Genomic DNA, 9,007 nt, shown 5'->3' with positions numbered 1-9,007 from the left:
CTATCTCAGAGTCAAGTCCATATTTAGCGCTAAATCCACGAAAAGCATCGGTATCCATAAAAGATTTAACACAATCAAACTTAGGTGTCATACCTGACTCCTTACCATCGTCGGAACCCCAATCTTCAAAGTTGTGTTTAATTCTTTCCAATAAGTCCCAGTTGAATTCAATAGTCTTCAGCATATAGGAACCAACACAGGAAGTATCAAGCATGGTGCGATCATTGAGAGAAAGTCGAGCATAATTTTTTTGAATAATCATATCTCTTGAGAGCTCATGATTGGGGCATGAATATAACATTGACTTAAGCCTCCCCCAAGCTTGAGCGATGCTTTCTCCTTCACAAGGCCAGAAACTATATATGTAATTACGATCACGATGAAAAAGATGCATAGGATAGAACTTCTGGTGAAATTCCAACTTCAATCGTTTATAGTTCCAAGATCCCGTATCATCACATAGCCTATACCATGTCAATGCATCTCCCTTCAAAGATAAAGGGAAGACCTTCCTCTTAATAACATCCTCGGGAATACCTGCAAGCTTAAATAATCCACAAACTTCATCCACATAGATAAGGTGTAAATTGGGATGCAATGTTCCATCTCCTGCAAAGGGATTAGCTAGCAGTTTCTCTATCATACCCAAAGGAATCTCAAAGTAAACATTTTCAGTAGGTTCAGTAGGTTGAGGAGCAACTCTTTGCTCTACTGGTCGGGGCGAAGATGCCCCGAATAAGCCCCTCAAAGATAACAAGTGACAGAAAATTTCAGCACACTATATGAATGTTTCCTTACCAAGTTCCACTCACCAAAGGCACTTCACTCCCCGACAACGACGCCAGAAAAGAGTCTTGATGACCCACAAGTATAGGGGATCTATCGTAGTCCTTTTGATAAGTAGGAGTGTCGAACCCAACGAGGAGCAGAAGGAAATGACAAGCGGTTTTCAGTAAGGTATTCTCTGCAAGCACTGAAATTATAGGTAACAGATAGTTTTGTGATAAGATAATTTGTAACGGGTAACAAGCAATGAAAGTAAATAAGGTGCAGCAAGGTGGCCCAATTCTTTTTGTAGAAAAGGACAAGCCTGGACAATTTCTTATAATGAGAAAAGCTCTCCTGAGGACACATGGGAATTATCGTCAAGCTAGTTTTCATCACACTCATATGATTCGCGTTCAGTACTTTGATAATTTGATATGTGGGTGGACCGGTGCTTGGGTACTGCCCTTTCTTGGACACGCATCCCACTTATTATTAACCCCTATTGCAAGCATCCGCAACTACAAAAGAAGTATTAAGGTAAACCTAACCATAGCATGAAACTAGTGGATCCAAATCAGCCCCTTACGAAGCAACGTATAAACTAGGGTTTAAGCTTCTATCACTCTAGCAACCCATCATCTACTTATTACTTCCCAATGCCTTCCTCTAGGCCCAAATAATGGTGAAGTGTCATGTAGTCAACGTTCACATAACACCACTAGAGGAGAGACAACATACATCTCATCAAAATATCGAACGAATACCAAATTCACATGACTACTAATAGCAAGACTTCACCCATGTCCTCAGGAACAAACGTAACTACTCACAAAGCATATTCATGTTCATGATCAGAGGAGTATTAATATGCATTAAGGATCTGAACATATGGTCTTCCACCAAGTAAACCAATTAGCATCAACTACAAGGAATAATCAACACTACTAGCAACCCATAGGTACCAATTTGTGGTTTGATACAAGATTGGATACAAGAGATGAACTAGGGTTTTGAGAGGAGATGGTGCTGGTGAAGATGTTGATGGAGATTGACCCCCTCCCGATGAGAGGATCGTTGGTGATGATGATGGTGATGATTTCCCTCTCCCGGAGGGAAGTTTCCCCGGTAGAACAACTCCGTCGGAGCCCTAGATTGGTTCCGCCAAGGTTCTACCTCGTGGCGGCGGAGTTCCGTCCCGTAAGCTTTCTTATGATTTTTTTCCAGGGTAAAATCCTTCGTATAGTAGAAGATGGGCACCGGAGGGCCACCAGGGGGCCCACGAGACAGGGGGCGCGCCCAGTGGGGGGGCATCCTCGTGGCCAGGGTGTGGGCCCCCTCTGGTACTTTCTTTGCTCAATAATTCTTATTAATTCCAAAAATGACTTTCGTGGAGTTTCAGGACTTTTGGAGCTGTGCAGAATAGGTTTCCATTATTTGCTCCATTTTCAGCCAGAATCCCAGCTGCTGACATTCTCCCTCTTCATGATAAACCTTGTAAAATAAGAGAGAATAGCCATAAGTATTGTGACATAACATGTAATAACAGCCCATAATGCAATAAATATCGATATAAAAGCATGATGCAAAATGGACATATCACCCGCACCTTGGGGAACCCGGTGAACCACAAGCCCCTAGCGGGTCCCAGCCCTGGTCCCTAGACGCCGACAACCGGGACCCACCAACTTGTAACATTACCATTGTAACCCTGGGGGTTGGCCAATAAAACCCCCCAGGAGCCCATGCATACGGGAGACAACAAACAACAGACAGATAACGTAGAGAGGAACTAGCCACCCAATAGTAACACCCACTCGGGAAAAGGAGCATCCTAAGCCTTGGCCAGCCCTCCTTCCTCCTCCATACAGCTCTAGGAGCAACCTTGTACTGTCGAACATCAAACTACACTCGGCAGGACTAGGGGTGTTATCTCTCCGGAGATCCCCGAACCTGGGTATGTCTTGTGTCCCACGCTCGCTCATACCAACCCCGCCTTTGGAGCCTACCAGTGCCCTCGAGCCTCCTCCTCTCTTTAGCCATCCCATGGCATCTGTCGTGCGCCCACCACGACAGTTGGCGCCCACCGTGGGGCAGCTCGAGGAGTTGGCCGGGAGCATGCTTCAGACGGGGCCCTTCTCCTACTCCGACGAGTCCGTCATGCTGGCGGACAACGTCATCAATGCGCACGCCGCCTCCTTCGCCGTGCTGCCCATCTCTGATGCACCCACGCCGACAAGTACCCCAGCAAGGTACTCAGCTACTCCGACTCCCCCCTCTCACTCGGCGGTGGCATTTCTGTCGGGGCAATGGACGTCCACGTGGAGGTCTTCGTCACCGGTGATGGCACCTCCTCCTAATCGAGCAAGACAAGGAAGGCTGCCGAAGCCAGGGCCGCAGCGGAACGGACCGAGCCGTCCGATCAGTTGCGTACCGCGATGCAGAGCCTCCACGTCCCCATCAGCACCGACGTCGACGCCACCAACATCGCTGAGGCCCGAGCCCAGCTCGAGGAAAGGCGCCAGCAGATGCTAGACCTGTCCGAGACGCTCGCCGCCACCCAGCATTGTCTGGATTCTTCTCAGCTGGAGCGCAATGCCGCCTATGGATTCACGCCCGCCGCGGCCGAGCCGAGCCAGGTCGCCGACGTGCGTGCCCGGGGAGGAGCGATCGGTCGGGCCCTCGGCACCGTCCCGACCGTCTACGAGACCCCAGCGAAGAACATGCGCGCTACCCAGGCAGCCGCAGTCGACCTGGACCAGCTCATGGGCGAGGAACTGAAGGAGCGCATAGGGTGGATGCGCGACCTCCTCAACACGGCCAACACCCAGCAAGACCGCCTCAACCAGCTCGCCAAGCCGGCGGGATCCGGCTCCGCCCGCATCGGTGGAGCCGACGAACTTCAGCACACCGCTTCCTCGCCACCCGGCGAGGCGCACTCCGGCCGAGCCCGGACTCGGCGCGACCCAGCCGCCACAGCCGCCGGAGGTTTGGGTGACGAGCCCATCCTGGAGATCCAGCGCGGACCCGGCCAGCATGGCTGGCGTCCGGCTCCAACCGACCCAGCCCATCGTGGCCTGGTCGCTAGTTGACTCGGCCCGCGCGCCATCGATGACGCCGACGCTCGCCACCGCCTCGACTAGCTCGCTCACTCCCTGTAGGTGGAGGAAAGCGGCGCTATCGGGTCGGCGTGCTTCGGCCCACTCATCCGGGAAGAGCCCTTTCCCAAAGGGTTGATGCTCGCCCGCGATACCCCCGAGTACAATGGGACCGTGAAGCCAGAAGATTGGCTCACCGACTACACCACCGCCATCGGCATCACCGGCGCCAATCGCCGGCTCGCCGTGCGCTACGCAGCGCTCATGCTCTAGGGGTCAGCCCGCACCTGGTTGAATAGTCTGCCGATGGGCAGCGTCAACGCGTGGGTCGATTTCAAGCAAGCCTTCGTCCGCAACTTCACGGGGACCTACAAGTGACCCGGCCACCCTAGCCAGCTCGCCATGTGTGTGCAAGGGCCTACAAAGACCGGTCGCGAGTACCTCGCACGCTGGACCGAGCTCCAGAACAGCTGCGAGGGCGTCCATGAAGTCCAAGCGATCCAGTACTTCGTCAACGGGTGCCGAGACGGCACCCTCCTCAAGCACAAGCTCTTACGCTCCAAGCCGGCCACCATGGCCGCGCTCATGGTGACGGCGGACAAATATGCCACCGCCGATTCCACCATGAAGATCCAGATGGCCCTGGATGAAGCCAGCAAGGCAAAGCCGGTTCCCCCTCCAAAGCCGGCCGACGAAAGCAGTCGGCAGCAGCATCACCAGAACAACAAGCGCAAGGCCGACTAGCCGGCACAGCGCTACGACAACTGGCTCGTCGCGGCCACCCAGCCCGCGGCGGACCCGGCGGCCAAGCGCTGGCAGACCGGCAAGACGGCGTGGCAACCCGCCATGAGCTTCGAAGAGATGCTCGACGCCCCCCTGCAAGCACCACAGGGGCGCATGACCATCCACGCACATACTTCGGCAGTGCGGCATCACCAAGCGCATCATGAGGGGCGACATCCCGCCTCCTCTGGCTCCGGCTCCAGGCACAGGGCAGCCACCTCCGCCTCCACCACCGCCTCCAGCTGGCGGCGCGATGCGCGACGATGCCTACCCGGACCAGAACGTGTCCTACGTCATCTTCACCAGCCTTGGCGATGACAAGCATAGCGAGCACCTCCTTTGGCAGGAGGTGAACACCGTCGTCCCGGCCAAACCAGAGTTCATGCACTGGTCGGACCGCCCGGTCACCTGGACCCAGGAGGATCACCCGGCAGTCATGCCGAATCCGGGTGGTTACGTCCTCGTCCTCAACCCCACAATCGTCGTGCGACGCACGTGCAAGTTCTCCCGAGTCCTCATCAACGGCGGCAGCAGCATCAACATCCTCTACCGCGACACAATGACCAAACTCAGCCTCAAGGCCGACGACCTGGAACCGACCCGGACGATCTTCCACGACATCGTACCCGGCCTCTCCTGCTCTCCCATTGGCCGGGTCCGACTCGACGTCCTATTTGGTGACAACAACCACTTCCGGCGCGAACCAATCTGGTTCGAGGTGGTGGACCTTTCTAGCGCGTACCACGCACTGCTGGGCCGACCCACGCTCGCCAAGTTCATGGCAGTCCCCCATTACGCGTATCTGGATATGAAGATGCCGGGTCCCAAGGGCCTCATTACCATTACCGGCGACTACCGCAAGTCCCTGGAGTGCGCCTGAGACGGCGCCAAGCTGGCTGAGTCGCTGGTCATTGCTGAGGAGTGGCGCCAGCTCGACCGGATCGTCGCCATGGCAGGAGAAGCCTCGGCCGCGTCAATCCCAACCAAGGACCCGGCCGACGAATCCTCCTTCAAGCCCTCCAAGGAGACCAAGAAAGTGAAGCTGAACCCGGAGGATCCCATCTGCAGCAAGTACGTTGTCATAGGCACCCGCCTCGACAGCAAATAGGAAGGCAAGCTCGTCGACTTCCTCCGTGAGAATCGGGATATCTTCACATGGGCCCCCAAGGACATGCCGGGTATCCCGAGGAAGTATGTCGAGCAAAAACTTCACATCCGCAAGGACGCCAAGCCTGTCCGTCAACCCCTGCGACGTTTTTCCGAAGAAAAGAGAAGAACCATCGGCGAAGAGGTCACCAAGCTTTTGGCGGTTGGCTTCATCATGGAAGTGTTTCACCCCGAGTGGCTGGCCAATCCAGTCCTCGTCCTGAAGAAGAACAAGACCTGGCGCACGTGTATTTACTACACCAGCCTCAACAAGGTATGTCCCAAGGATCTGTTCACCCTCCCGCGGATTGACCAAGTCATCGACTCGACCGCCGGGTGCGAGCTCCTGTCCTTCCTGGACGCTACCTTCCAACGCTGCATGTAGAAATGCCTGCTGCCACCAGATCAAACTGGACCCGGCCGACGCCCTGAAGACGTCCTTCATCATGCACTTTGGGGCGTATTGCTACATCACCATGTCGTTCGGCTTGAAGAACACCAGCGCCACCTTCCAACGCTGCATGCAGAAATGCCTGCTGCCGCAACTCGGCCGCAATATCCACGTTTACATGGACGACATCGTGGTCAATACCAAGCAGCACCTCACGCTCCTCGACGACTTGAAGGAAACATTCGCCAACCTCCACGAATACAAGGTCAAGCTTAACCCGGAAAAATGTGTTTTCGGCGTCCCGACCGGAAAGCTACTCAGCTTCCTTGTCTCAGAACGCGGCATTGAGGCGAACCCGGAGAAGATCAAGGCCATCGAGCGCATGCGCAAGCCGGCTCGGCTACACGATGTCCAAAAGTTCACCGGGTGCTTGACCTTGGTCAGCTGGTTTCTAAGCCGGCTAGGCGAGAGGGCGCTACCCCTGTACCAGCTGAGGAAGAAGACGAAGTCGCTCGAGTGGAACGACCAGGCAGACGAGGCTTTCCAAGACCTCAAGCGTATGCTCTCCACCGCACCAGTCCTGTCCGCGCCGACCGACAAGGAGCCGCTGTTGCTCTACATAGCCGCGACCTCGCGGGCGGTCAGCGTGGTGCTGGTGGTCGAGCAACCAGAGAAGGGCAAGATCCAAGCCGTCCATCGCCCGGTCTACTACCTGAGAGAAGTGCTCTCCAACTCCAAGCAGAACTACCCGCACTACCAGAAGATGTGTTATGGCGTGTACTTTACCGCCAAGAAGTTGAAGCAGTACTTCCAAGAGCACGTCATCACCGTAGTCAGCACGGCTCCTATCGGAGAGATCATCGGGTGCCGGGATGCCTCTGGCTGGGTCGCCAAGTGGGCGCTCCAGCTGGCCGGCCACACCATCCTCTATGAGCCCTGCACCACAATCAAGTCTCAGGCCCGGGTCGACTTCCTCGTTGACTGGACCGAGACCCAATACCTACCGCCGTCCCCTGACTCGATGCATTGGCGCATGCATTTCGAGGATCCAAGATGCGACTCAGCCTAGGGGCTGGCATCATGCTGTCGTCCCCAAAGGGCGACTGACTCTGTTACGCACTGCAGATCCACTGCACCGCCTCCATCAACTTCACCGAGTACGTAGCCCTTGTGCACAGCCTCCGGCTTGCCAAGGAACTCGGCATCTGGCGCATCCTGTGCTACGGTGACTCAGACCTAGTAGTGCAACAGTGCTCTGGTGAGTGGGACACCCGCGACTCCAACATGGCAAGCTACCGCTTCCTCGTGCAGAAGCTGTCCGGGTCCTTTGAGGGCTACGAGTTCCTCCACGTTCCTCGCGCAGAGAACGAAGCGGCCGACACACTTGCCAAGGTCGCCTCGTCCCGGCAGTCCATCCCTTTTGGCGTCTCCCTCGAGCACCTGCACAAGCCATCCGTCAAGCCGTCGCCGGACTCAGAGTCCATCCACGTTCCAGACGACCCGACCGCATCTCTACCCGGCCCGGGGGCTGCTGAACCCGGCCCGAGGGCTGCTCAGCTCGACCCGGCCGCCATCGCCCCCGACCCTGCCGTCGCCATCCCCGACCCGGGGGCTGCTCAACCCGGCTCGGGGGCTGCCGACTCGGAACCCGCCCTGGTGGCCGTCTTTGCCGTGGTGACGGCTCCGTCTTCAGCCCTCCCAATATCAGAATTCCTGGAGAATTGGGTTCTCCCCATGGATGAGACCGAAGCCTAGCAAGTGCAGTGCCGGGTGTCTGCCTACAGCATCATCAACAACGAGCTCATCAAGCGCAGGTCCACCAGCCTGTTCCAGCGCTGCGTCGAGCAGGAACAGGGCGTCGACATCCTCCTCGACATACACCGGGGCGTTCCGCCACGGTTTCTACTGGCCCACGGCCCTCCAAGATGCCGAGTCACTCATTCTAAAGTGTGAGGGATGCCAGCGCTTCAGCAAGTGCAGCCACCAGTCGGCGTCAGCACTCCGCACCATTCCGATCGCCTGGCCCTTCGCGGTCTGGGGTCTCGACATGGTGGGACGCTTCAAAACCGCTTGAGGCAGCATGACGCACCCGCTGGTGGTGGTGGACAAGTTCACCAAGTGGATCTAAGCACGGCCAATCAAGAAATTGGACGAGCCAACATCCGTCCGGTTCATCAAGGACATAGCGGTTCGCTACGGTATGCCGAACAGCATCATCACGGACAACGGCACCAACTTCACCAAGGGGAACTTGAACAATACTGCTCCGTCTCCGGCATCCGCCTCGACCTGGCCTCCCTTGCACATCCACAGTCCAACGGGCAGTTCGAGCGGGCCAACGGACTCATCCTGTCCGGCATCAAGCCGCGACTCGTTGAGCCACTAGTCCGCTCACCCGGCAGCTGGCTCGAGGAGTTGCCGGCCATTCTCTGGAGTCTCCGAACCACGCCAAATCGGTAGACCGGGTTCACCCCGTGCTTCCTCGTCTATGGAGCCGAAGCCATCATCCTGACAGATGTCGAGTTTGACTCACTATGCATCGTGATGTACACCGAAGCCGAAGCTAGAGAAGCCCACGAAGACGGCATCGACCTGCTCGAAGAAGCCCACCTCCTGGCGCTCAGCCATTCGGCCATCTACCAGCAAGGCCCGAGGCACTACCACAGCAAGAAGATCAAGCCCCTCGCGTTCCGTGAGGGCGACCTCGTCCTCCGACTCGTCCAAGAGCAAGACGGCCAGCACAAGTTGTCCCCTTCATGGGAGGGCCCATTCATCGTGAGCAGGGCCTTGCGCGATCGCAACGCCTACTACCTCATCGACGCAC

The sequence above is a fragment of the Triticum dicoccoides genome, chromosome 7B, assembly GCF_002162155.2.
Source record: "Triticum dicoccoides isolate Atlit2015 ecotype Zavitan chromosome 7B, WEW_v2.0, whole genome shotgun sequence".
In the NCBI taxonomy this organism is placed as follows: domain Eukaryota; kingdom Viridiplantae; phylum Streptophyta; class Magnoliopsida; order Poales; family Poaceae; genus Triticum; species Triticum dicoccoides.
This window is presented reverse-complemented; position numbering follows the sequence as displayed.